This window comes from Zootoca vivipara, chromosome 8 (assembly GCF_963506605.1).
Source record: "Zootoca vivipara chromosome 8, rZooViv1.1, whole genome shotgun sequence".
NCBI classification, from domain to species: Eukaryota; Metazoa; Chordata; class Lepidosauria; order Squamata; family Lacertidae; genus Zootoca; species Zootoca vivipara.
In genome coordinates, this window is record NC_083283.1 from 67,115,003 (window position 1) to 67,124,306 (window position 9,304).

A 9,304-nucleotide genomic window follows, 5' to 3' on the forward strand; every position below is an offset into this window, starting at 1 on the left:
GAAAACCCTGGGTATTTTAAAATAGTAGTAGTAGTATGGTAGTTGTTGTTGTTAAAACAAACTTCTTTGTCTATAATCAATTAGCATTTGTCTTTTTCTATTTCATTTTAGGGAGTTATCAATTGAATATTTTGACAAAATTAAGATTTTATTTATTTCCAGGTATTTGAATTCATATTTTGAAAAGGCCTAGAAAGTGCAATCTCTGCACCACAAAACACTTTTACCCACTACTAAATGTCCAGATCGAGGGAAGTAATAGTACCACTCTATTCTGCCTTGGTCAGACTACACCTGGAATACTGTGTCCAGTTCTGGGCACCACAAATTAAGAAGGATGTTGAGAAGCTGGAAGGTGTGCAGAGGAGGGCAGCCAAGATGATTAAGGGTCTGGAAACCAAGCCATATGAGGAACAGTTGAAGGAGATGGGTATGTTTATTCTGGATAGGAGAGGTCTGAGAGAAGATTTCATAGCCATCTTCAGTTATCTCAAGAGTTATCTCATGGAAGAGGGGAACAAACTTGTCTTCTCCTGCTCTGGAGGGTAGGACTCGAACCAATTACTTCAAGTTACAAAGAAAGGAGATTCCGACTAAACACCAGGAAGAACTTTCTGACAGTCAGAGCTGTTTGACAGTGTAACGGACTCCCTATAGAGGGTGTTCTCTCATTCATTGGAGGTTTTTAAGCAGATGGCTTAAAATCTAGTTGAGATTTCTGCATTGCAGGGGGTTGGACTAGATGACCCTCAGGGACCCTTCCCATTCTATAATTCTATGATTTTTTTGTTGTAGGAATCAGACAACCATTCACATCTCTATTCAGAGGCACGTAGCAACTCTGATACTAAATGCATATACGAACAGTCTGATGCCACAGAGATCAGGGGTAAATGGCCCACCCAGGTTCCAAACATGTAGATTTCTTATATTGTGACAAACCATGTTCCGTCTAACTCAGTCATCTCTGCTTATCTGACAAAATAAACACAGCTCCTTGCAGGTGGAGATGCCAGAGACTCAACCTATGACACTGAAAGCACGCTGTATATCACTCATCTGCTGTACCTCACCTCCCAATCTGCCTTGTTCCATGCACACAGAGTCTTATGCATATGTAAGTAGACCTTCTCATCAGTGCAGAATCTCTGTTTTGTTGCTCACAGTGGGATCCTGAATCAGAATGCAGAACAGACATCAGCTGTTCTGAGCAAGCAATAACCTCCCTGTGTATGGCAGGATTGGATCGTTAGACCTGCCCAGAGTTTAATTTTGGAGATGTGGGGGGGGAGGGGAATTGGTGCTCATGGCTCCAAAAGTCATTTCCTCTTATTTGGAAAATCAGTGAGGCTCAGGCTTGGTGATTGTTGGGTCAACTGTCAGGACACTTTAATTGGAAACCTTTCCTCTTCCAACTCAGAGAAAAGAGTGTATATAGGACTGCAGCCTAAAATTACATTCTGGCCACCTTTTTCATAACAAAACAAAATATTCAGGGCTGACCAGATATTCATAGGTGGCATCAAATAACGAAATAAAACAAATGGATATTTGAATCAAACATAATGAAAATCCATTCTGTAATTCAGAGACACTGCCAATGGTCAGGCCTGATGATAGATCACTCCCCTTGACAATAAATACTGCGGGAAACGTGGGTGGCACTGTGGTCTAAACCACTGAGCCTTGGGCTTGCCGATCAGAAGGTCAGCAGTTCAAATCCCCGGGATGGGGTGAGCTCCCATTGCTCGGTCCCTGCTCCTGCCGACCTAGCAGTTCAAAAGCACGTCAAAGTGCAAGTAGATAAATAGGTACTGCTCCGGTGGGAAGGTATACGGCGTTTCCGTGCGCTGCTCTGGTTTGCCAGAGGCATCTTAGTCATGCTGGCCACATGACCTGGAAGCTGTACGCTGGCTCCCTCGGCCTGTAAAGCGAGATGAGTGCCGCAACCCCAGAGTCGTCCGCGACTGGACCTAATGGCCAGGGGTCCTTTTACCTTTACCTTTAAGATTTACACCACTAAAATAATGTTGTTCCTATGGAAAGAATAATCACCAAACAGAGAACATTCCCTGAATGATGTTCAAAGTCAGGCTTTGACAAATCTCAGAAAGTTCTAGAGTTGGGGGACTGCAAGTGATTATTTCTGATTACTTCTCAAAACAAAGTCCTAGAACAGTCAAATTCTTCCATTGTGTTGTATGGATGCATGCCCAATTGGTTTCAGTATAATGCAGGGTTAGTTCACAAATACATATTCATCATTAAGTAACTGCAATGGCAAGCAGTGACTTTGGAAGTGTGAAATTAGCCTGCAATTCCAACGAAGTAAGTCTCACTGAATTCAGTAGACCTTACTTCTGAGTAGACATCATAGTCAGAACTTTCATGTTACTCAATACCAAGCAATGTTTTCAATAGTCTGTTTCATGGTGCTGCCAATCATTCGAGTGGCTTTTAGATTTCCAGTCATTCTGGGTAAAATATTTTTTAGAAAAATCTTCCACCTGCTACCTTGTCTTTCCAAAAGAGAATTATGCCCAAATTGCTCATGCAATATTTATTTGTAGTTCTGTTGGAAATGTGAAAGCAAAAAGGAACTAAAAAAATATCTCTGTCTGGGTTATGGTCAAGCCCTAGAGAAATCATTCCTCCTTTTTTCCTGGGTCACTCAAGTATGTTCAATTCCTTGAGAACGAACACAAAACAAACACCCAAGTTTTTATGACAAAACAAATAGTCTTAAAATTAATTCTTTAATCAGCTCTCTGGCTAATGAAACTCTGCAGAGAAGAAGTAGCTCTTCTCAGTATTAACTAACTTGAATAGATATTTCTGGTATTCAGAGGTGATAATTAATGTAGCCAAAACAGTGACAGCCACACACAGGAGGGAGATATGGGGGGGGGTGTCCTAAGGTACAACAAAAGAAAACAAAACCCTCAGGGAGTGGGGGGAAATCCCCCAAACAGCCCATTGGTAGTGCCCCCCCGCCCTGTGGAATGCCCTCCCATCAGATGTCAAAGAGAAAAAACAGCTACCAGATTTTTAGAAGACATCTGAAGGCAGCCCTGTTTAGGGAAGCTTTTAATGTTTAATCAATTATTTTATTTTTTGGAAACCGCCCAGAGTGGCTGGGGAAACCCAGCCAGATGAGTGGGTATAAATAATAATAATAATAATAATAATAATAATAATAATAATAATAATATGTTGTTATTATTATTATTATTATTGACTGAGGATGCATGCAGTTGGATGTTTATTGTGGGATTGGTGCGGCTCACGCATGCAAGTTTTTTCTTAAAAGGTAAAGGACCCCTGACAGTTAAGTCCAGTCGCGAACGACTTTGGGGTTGCGATGCTCATCTCGCTTTACTGGCCGAGGGAGCCGAAAGTTTTCCCGGGTCATGTGGCCAGCATGACTAAGCCGCTTCTGGCGAAACCAGAGCAGTGCACGGAAACACTGTTTACCTTCCCACCAGAGCAGTACCTATTTATCTACTTGCATTTTGACGTGCTTTCGAACTGCTAGGTGGGCAGGAGCAGGGACTGAGCAACAGGAACTTACCCCGTTGCGGGGATTCAAACCGCCGACCTTCCGATCGACAAGCCCAAGGCTCAGTGGTTTAGACCACAGCGCCACCCACATCCCTAAATTGTTCCTAGTTGATGTCAAAATCCCAGTCTGCACCTGCCCCCCCCCGGCCAATCCATACATTTAATCTGGATTTACCATTTCCATAGAATATCCAGTAAATTAAACAACACCACTCTGTGGCCAGTGACCCATTAACCCCCCTGCAGGTGTGCAGGATGCTGACTGACACTTGGGGCAGATGGTGGAACAGAATGGAGTATCCTGTAAGAGGGCATGGCTGCATGGCTGGCTGGCACATTCCACATTCCATTTGTTCCAACTAACCTGAATGGATACGAGGACAAATAATGGGATGCAAAGCAGGGCAAAGAGCTAGCTTGATTCTTCTTACGATCCAGGGCCAATTCTTACATTGCGGCTATTACATGAAAGCTCACACACGGGTCATAAATTGATAGAGCCACTAATCTTGCGTATTGGACATGTGTACACATTAAAATGAATTCAGGGCGAACTAGGATAAACGATCTTGCAAACAGGCCCTACTGAAGGTGTTGCAAACATCCAGCATCCGAACGAACTCTTGGCAGCCCAACACCCCCTATAGTTTTCTGAAATAGTTTTATTTTAGCAGATTAGCCCACTTATTTAAATATTTGCTGAGAGACACACATACTGTATTTATTTTGAGCACTTTTCCCTCCAAAGAATGCTGTACTTTGTTAAGAGTGCTGGGAATGGTAGCTCCGTGAGACGTAGACTACAGTTTCCAAGATCCTTTCAGGGGTGTGTGTGTGCATGCTGGTTTATGGTGCATATGTAGGCTTCAGAATATTATATATAACTTGCTTTGAGTTCTGCCCCTCTGCTCTTATCTGACAGGTCTGTTGCCAAGTCCACAAAACATATGGACTTGGTACCTCCAGCATTTGCTTCTCTTCCATATTTTCTGCTGACACATCTCCTATCTTTCCATTCCATATTCTACTTTCATTCCCACACTGTGCGGCCAAATCCAGAATAAACACAACCTGTAGTAGCAAGCAATGCTATAATTCTTCCATGACAGCTACCACACACTAATACTTTACTGAGTGTGTTCCTTCCTATCTCTTCCCCCCCTTCTCTCTCTCTCTCTCTCTCTCTCTCCTCCCCCTCTCCCTCTCTCTCTCTCTCTCTCTCTCTCTCTCTCTCTCTCTCTCTCTCTCTCTCTCTCTCTGTGCACTATTTTGTGGGAGTGATCCAAGCACATGCTGAATCACAGAATCATAGAATTGTCGCATTGGAAGGGACCCTCTGGTGGTGCTCATCTAGTCCAACCCCCTGCAACGCAGGAATCTCAGCTAAAGCATCCCAGAGAGATGGCCATCCATCCTCTGCTTTAAAATCTCCAAGGAAGGAGAGTCCACCACCTTATGAGAGAGTTGGCTCAGTTAAAGTGCTCTGTCACCCTAAGCTCAAACAAATCTATTTTAAAAATACACCCAGAAGTCTTGCAGTTAGGAAAGTGACTGGGAAACTGGACTGAGAAGTGTGGGATGAACAAATGATTAACAGGAAGATGTGTAAATCTCCCACAAGCAAACAAGGATGAATGTTTATGGTACTATGACTTCCCCATATGGGCAATAAAAAGCAGACACAGTGGGGGGCATTCAACGAAGGTTTATTCACAGTAGACCCAATGAGCTTCCAGATAGCTCAGCTGGTTAGAGCGTGGTTCTGGTAATATCAAGGTCGCAGGCTCGATCCCTGCAAGTTGCGTATTCCTGCATTGCAGGGGTTTGGACTAGATGATCTTCTTCTTCTTCTTCTTCTTCTTCTTCTTCTTCTTCTTCTTCTTCTTCTTCTTCTTCTTCTTCTTCTTCTTCTTCTTCTTCTTCTGTGATCACCGTATCTTCCATAAACACGGTTTTAACAATGAGTGCACAAGTGACTGTGGAGGCCAATTCTGGATCCACACATTCTTCCACAGTGGGGAAAATGGTTTCTGGGCGGGAGTTGATTTGCCAAGCACGGTGTGGATTTGCCAAGCATGCCTCCCTCTTAGCACGTTTCTCCCTTGCGTCCTGAGTTCAAGTGTCTTCAAAGCCCATGACACCTTTGGTAAAGGCTGTTCTCCAACTGGAGCGCTCGCAGGCCAGTGTTTCTCAATTGTCAGTGTTTATACTACATTTTTTAAGATTTGCCTTGAGACAATCTTTAAACCTCTTTTGTTGACCACCAGCATTACGCTTTCCATTTTAAAGTTCGGAATAGAGTAGTTGCTTTGGAAGACGATCATCAGGCATCCGCACAACATGGCCAGTCCAACGAAGTTGATGTTGAAGAATCATTGCTTCAACACTGGTGATCTTTGCTTCTTCCAGTACACTGGTATTAGTTCGCCTGTCTTCCCAAGTGATGTGTAATTTTTTTCAGAGACACCGTTGATGGAATCTTTCAAGGGGTCCATGTTTCACAAGCATATAGTAAGGTTGGTAGCACAATAGCTTTGTAAACAAGCATTTTGGTTTCCCTGCGAATGTCCCGGTCCTCGAACACTCTGCACTTCAATCGGGAGAAAGCCGCACTCGCAGAGCTCAGATGATCAGCAGGGTCCCTTCCAACTCTATTATTCCACGAAATGACTAATCATGACTATGTTACGACCATTACACATCAGCTGTGAGTAAAACTTAGTTGAATGCCAGCCCATTTAACCACCGCATTGTGCAAGCAAATCAGGCCGAATGCTGAATTAACAGGCTATCTGGATGAGAGCCCTCTGCGCAATGCTCTGCTTGGTAACTCAGAAGCAAGTTCCATTCTGTGGGGCTGGTTCACTGCTGGGCAAATGGGGCATGCCTCCTCCAACCACAATTTGCCCATCACCAGCCCCCACCTCATGCCAGCCTTCTCCTCCTTAGTCTCAATGGTGCCTTTCTGGAACACAGAGAGGAGCAGAGCGGAACAGACCCAGAATTAGTTGGCTCTGGCTCCACACCTACTGTTGGCCTCCTTGCCTTGTGCCGTACCAGTCCTCATGGGCACCGGTCCCGACTCCCCCGCTGCATCCAAACAGAGACGCACAGAATTCGTTCCATTTTCTCTGCGCTTAGGGGTGATTGCATATATAACGATTACAAATATTACATTTTGTGGAGGTCTGCAATTCTGAACAAAGGTATTGAATCAAAGTATTCCGAAGAGTTAAACAAAGGTTGCAGCTCTTGTTTTTTTCTGCCACAACGATATGTTGCACCTGATGGCAGGGAAAGCGTCAGACACAAGTTCCCAGTGTCAAGTGGCCCCTACTCCAGCGATAACATTTTGAACAAGATCGATGGCCGCCATCTTGTTGAGAATCTATGTTGTCTCCATTGGGATGGTCCAGGCTGCTGCCAGGAGGGTGTGGGGATTCTTTAAAGATGGCGTCGAGCTCTGTGAAATTCAACAGGCAGCAGCAAGGAAGGGTAGTGATGTGGAGAGCATCACCTGTTGAACGCCTGGCTGCAGGATGCAGCTGGTGAATGATTGAGGGTGAAAAGTGAGAAACCAGTAAAATTTTTGCCTCTGTGCATAGAATCATAGGGTTGGAAAGAGGGATCACAAGGGCCAATGCAAGAATCTTTCGCACAACTCAGGGCTTGAAACCAAGGCTCTTGAGATTAAGAGTCTCATGCTCCACTGACTGAACAGAGGGGTATTTTAGCAGCATAGTCACAGTCTCCGTGTGCAACTGCTGCAGGTGGTGCGTGTCAGACATGCTCAGAGGCACTCTCTTCTTCTTTACGTCCCAATACTAAATGGAACTTAAGGAACTTCCTCCTCCCCTTGCCCGCAAACGAAAAACAGGGATGGGGAGATTGTTACCTGCATGCATTTGCAAAAGCAACCTGATTTACAATGCAATAAGATTTGTAATAATAATAATAATTGTTATGTACTGAGCTGAATCCTAGAACAATAGGATTCAGAATCAGCGGGAGCTACCCAATCCAACTCCAGGTGGAAGTGAATCCGCAACCTGATTGGCCTGCTGGAGCAGCCAATCAGGCGGCTGGCAGAAGTGAATCTGCTACCTGATTGGCCTGTAGGAGCAGCCAATCAGGCTGCAGGCAGAAGTCAATCCACAATATAATTGGCCCACAGGTGTAGCCCTGAAGTAGCCAATCACGCAAGGCCCATTGTGTAAATAATGTATATAAGCAGATGGTTTGGGGAAAAGAGCCATTCGTCTTCTCTTCTCCTCCTTGATGACTATGAGCTGAATAAAGAGCATGAAATTCACTCTTGACTCCGAGTATATTTCACTGGCGACGAAGGTGGGATCCTGCTGAGCTGACCGCCACCACGCACTGCACCGCAGCACCGCCACCTGCTGCACCGCTGCATCGCACCGTGCATCCAGGCTTCAGCTCCAGGACCCAAGGAACCCAGAATGGCAACCGACAGCAGCTTCTCGCCATTCAAACCAGCATCAGGAGACTGGGAAGGGTACGCCGCCCGTTTCAACTTCCTCCTGCAAGCGAAAGAAGTCACCAACGATGCCATGAAGAGGGCGACATTCTTCAGCGTCTGTGGAGAGGAGACGTTTGAAATCGCCCGGGCTCTCCTTGCACCTAGAGATGTCGCTACCGTCTCTTACAAAACAATAATGGAACGGCTGAAGGAGCACTTCTCACCACAGCCCTCGGTGGTAGCTTGCCGAAATGCCTTCTACGCAAAGCGGCAAGCCCCGGGGGAAACCATAACTGGGTTTGTGACCTCCCTCCGCCAAGCCGCCCGGTTATGCAACTTCTCAGAATTGGAGAACATGCTTCGTGACCGCCTCGTCGGTGGCCTGAGGGACGAGATGTTGCAACGACGCCTCTACGCCAAAAAAGACCTCACGTTCCAGATTGCTCTGGAGGAAGCCCTGGCAACCGAAGCCGCCGAGAGGTCAACGCAAGAAGCACGACCGGCCCCGCCATCCCAACCGAGGGTCTACCACGAAGACCTCACCGACGAATCCGAATCTGACAGGGAGGAAGTACACCGAGTACAGCGGCGCACTCAAGCAGCACACACACCACAGCAGCCTCGACGAGAAGGAGGGAACTGTGCAAGCTGCGGGGAGAACCACGAGAGGAGGACCTGTCGTTTCCGCAACGCAGAGTGCAGGCAGTGCAGAAAATTGGGACACATCGCCCGGGTGTGTCGGGCTCGACTCACCCATCGACAAGCATCAGATGACCGACCCAGGAGCCCCAGGTCACACGGCACCATGCACCAAGGCAACTCGACGGAGATCACGGACTACCAGGTATTCCAGTTGCCCCATCCCAGCACAGAGAAAATTTATATAGAGGTACAGATAGAGGGAGCCCCATGCCGCATGGAGCTGGACACGGGTTCAACTCTATCCATAATCTCGGCCCGAACATTAAGGGAACTGTGCCCTAATGGGGGTCCCAAACTAAGGCCGGCCCCATTCACCCTCCGGGACTTCCAGAAACGTAAGGTCCCTACTATGGGGGTGGGGACCTTCAGGGTGCAATATCGAGGGCGAAAGCAACAATTGGACTTGCTGGTAGTTAAGGGCCCCTACGTTAGCTTACTGGGACTGGCATGGTTTGGACCTCTGGGGCTAGCCGTTACCGGGGTGAACCGCACTAGCTTACAAGTGGACGTGGACGCCATATGCAAAGAGTTTCCAGGGGTTTTCGATGGGGCATTGGG